General features: G+C 42.5%; 1 protein-coding gene across 1 annotated transcript in view; it reads right to left on the minus strand.

Annotated features, from left to right (window-relative positions):
• The window catches only part of LOC101853662 (leucine-rich repeat and fibronectin type-III domain-containing protein 3), a 7287-nt gene extending 5512 nt beyond the window's left edge, over positions 1-1775 (minus strand). Inside the window, exon 1 of the mRNA XM_005090257.3 lies at positions 1561-1775. The gene's annotated coding sequence lies outside the window, so the exon portion shown is untranslated. The remainder of the gene's footprint in view (positions 1-1560) is intronic.
• Between the last annotated feature and the right edge of the window lie 1234 nt (positions 1776-3009).

The raw sequence follows: 3009 nt of genomic DNA on the forward strand, positions 1-3009 counted from the left end.
AATTTTCCTCACTTCACCCAGGTGGGAATGGGTACCCGGCTATAGACAGCGAAAGATCTTGTCAGTTTGTTAGTGTAAAAGCGTTTAATCAGCTGCTGGCACTGTATGCTTCCCGGGAAGCTGAGAATGTTTCGGAGTGTTCTGTGGTCTGCTGGGGTAATAATATAGTGTAAAGCGCAGAGCCTGCTGTTGAGTGGGGATATGCGCTATACAAATGCTATCTATTATTATTATTAGCAAATTAATAGTTTTAAAAATGTTTGATGATTCGAACGATATACATCACATTCATTAACCCTAATTGTGTAGTTTCCGCAATTTGGACCAACACCAAAAGTGTATACAGACCCGATAACAGGGAACAAAGTCACGAAGTATACAGACCCGGTAAGGGAACTCTTTTGTGATTTCTGAAAGTTTCAGCGCCCAGACCCGGTAGTGTGTGTGCGTGTGTGTGTGTGTGTGTGTGTTTGAGAGAGAGAGAGAGAGAGAGAGAGAGAGAGAGAGAGAGAGAGAGAGAGAGAGAGAGAGAGAGAGAGAGAGGGGGGGGGGGGGAGAGAAAGAGCAGGGGGAAGTGCTAGCAAAATGTATGACATGCCCCAGTTGGCAGGAGGGAACGAGAGAAAGATATAGACGTCTAGTGGAAAATAGGTGGGGAGAAAGAAAGACAGAGACAAACAAAGAAAAAGAGAATACGAGCAACAGAGCGAGAGAGAAATAGAGAGGATGACTGCTCGAGAGAAATTATGACATTGTTCTTTTCTTCAAATTGTAATTCCTCCAACTCCAAAACGGAGGAAAAACGATCGTTCATCGAAAAGACATCCGCAATCTTCATTTAGATCTAGATCTAGGCTAGCCTCGAAACTAGACCAAGGATTTATGTCTGTCTGTCTAGATCTAGATCTAGACCTAGCCTAGGCCATAGAGATCTACTAGAAGAACCTAAGTCTACCCTGAGCCAAGAGGGCGCTGAAACTTTCCGAAATCACAAAAGAGTTCCCCTACCGGGTCTGTATACTTTGTGACTTTGTTCCCGGTTACCGGGTCTGTATACACCTTCAGGACGCCGGGGGGTTGCTGTCAATTGCCACTGCGTCACTCGGTGGCAATTGACACTACCTTTAAGGAATCAAAAAAAGTGTGTACACGTAGCGGAAGGACTTTCTTAACAGTAACAGCGACCACCCCAACAAACACAATAAAGACAAAGAAGAGACCTAACAGTAACACTATCCCTAGCTCTCAAGCCCAAGCCCTGTCGGACCTCAAAATCTAACCCAGTGTGAATAGCATACTGTGAATACATACATGTATCTAGAATCTAGATTCTAGATCTAGGCTACCAGCATTCTCTTCTCTGCGTCTGAGTGAATACCAAACTTCAGCACATAAAGAAATCGAGGACTTTAACGAACGAAACTACAAGATCACCAATCACCAATCAGCTGTTCACCGAAAGTCCAGATTACCACCAAAAAATTGAAAATGCAGGTGTCTCAAGAGAAAAAAATCAACAAATCTTTATAAACTGTTAACATTGTTATTTCATTCACTTACCAAAAGAAGGCTTGATAAGTCACTCATTGTAATTTGTCCAAACTGATCAAAAGTAAAGAAGATAAGGTTCCTGTTTGTCAATTTAATCCAGTTTCATGCCAGACAACTCTGGCAACTGGCAACCGACTTCCCTCACAAACAAGATTGGAGCCAACAAGGTAACCCAGCCTTGGCTTAGAGAGCACTAATTCTTGGTCTACTTACTTCCTGTCGCAACAATAACCGGAAGTCTCGTTGGTAGTTGCCAGACTTTCGTGGCACTCTATACTCCATGTGTTGGCAAAAATTTCACTGGGAACACCATTTAAAGTGCACCGATCCAGGGTTGAGCCAAAGATACTCCACTACGGGTAAAGCTATTACATGTATTATTGTAATGATTATTAATTTAACTCCTAGGCTCAAAACACTACTAGTCAATCTTGGGAATAAAGAGTCTTTGCGAAGTTGATATCCTTTGCTATATCAAAGTTGTATCTTTGATGCTGTCTAAACATTGTTCTATAATCAGCAGAACGAGGGTTTTGGGAAGATCGAAAGAAAAAAAAATCACAGGGTTTGTGGTACATGAGGGCATAAATAATAATAAAAAGGTGTACACTATACTATCATTATTAACTCGGTCATGTTTGCGTGTGTATACGTGTGTGTGTGTGTGTGTGTGTGTGTGTGTGTGTGTGTGTGTGTGTGCGCGTGCGCGCGCGTGCATATGAATTATTTATATAATATTCGTGCATAAGCTGTTGTTATTGTTAAATTGATGTTGCGTATGTCTTCGTTTGTTTCTTGGAGAGTCAATAAGGGGGGGGGGGGGGGAAGCTGAGAGTGAGAGAAAGAAAGAATAAGAAGAGAGAGAGAGAGAGAAGATAGATAGATTAGAGAGGGGGTCTTGTGGCCTGGAGGTTGTGATGTTCGCGTCTCATTCAAAAGGTCCCGGGTTCAGAACCTGACAGTGAAGGTAAAATTTTCTTTTCCAGACATTTTTCCCCTTTCACCTTCTCTGGGCTCCCGACTCTTTCTGCAGCCTTTCTATTGCTAGACCTGATTATTGGCTCTTTAAATTCACAATGCTATTTTTCAGCCACACGCCCCCCCCCTCCCCGATCTTATGATAAGTAAGATTTAACACATATCCTTCTTGTTTGAGGGAAAAAAAATTCGAAGGTCCTGTGTGCAAGTTGCGCACATTAATTGATATTCCTTGGTAGTCCTAAAATCGACAGGCTTCGGCCACCACCGGCAAAATTAATTCCTTTCCTGCGAAACTGAAAAAGCTTTATGTGTCCCACGCGGTCATTGATCTTATGCAGACAAACAAGTGAAAGAAACGAGTGAGAGAGCGTGATATATATATATAAAGAGAGAGAGAGAGAGAGAGAGAGAGAGAGAGAGAGAGAGAGAGAGAGAGAGAGAGAGAGAGAGAGAGAGAGAGAGAGAGAGAGAGAGAGA

This window comes from Aplysia californica, unplaced genomic scaffold, assembly GCF_000002075.1.
Source record: "Aplysia californica isolate F4 #8 unplaced genomic scaffold, AplCal3.0 scaffold00014, whole genome shotgun sequence".
Taxonomy (NCBI): domain Eukaryota; kingdom Metazoa; phylum Mollusca; class Gastropoda; order Aplysiida; family Aplysiidae; genus Aplysia; species Aplysia californica.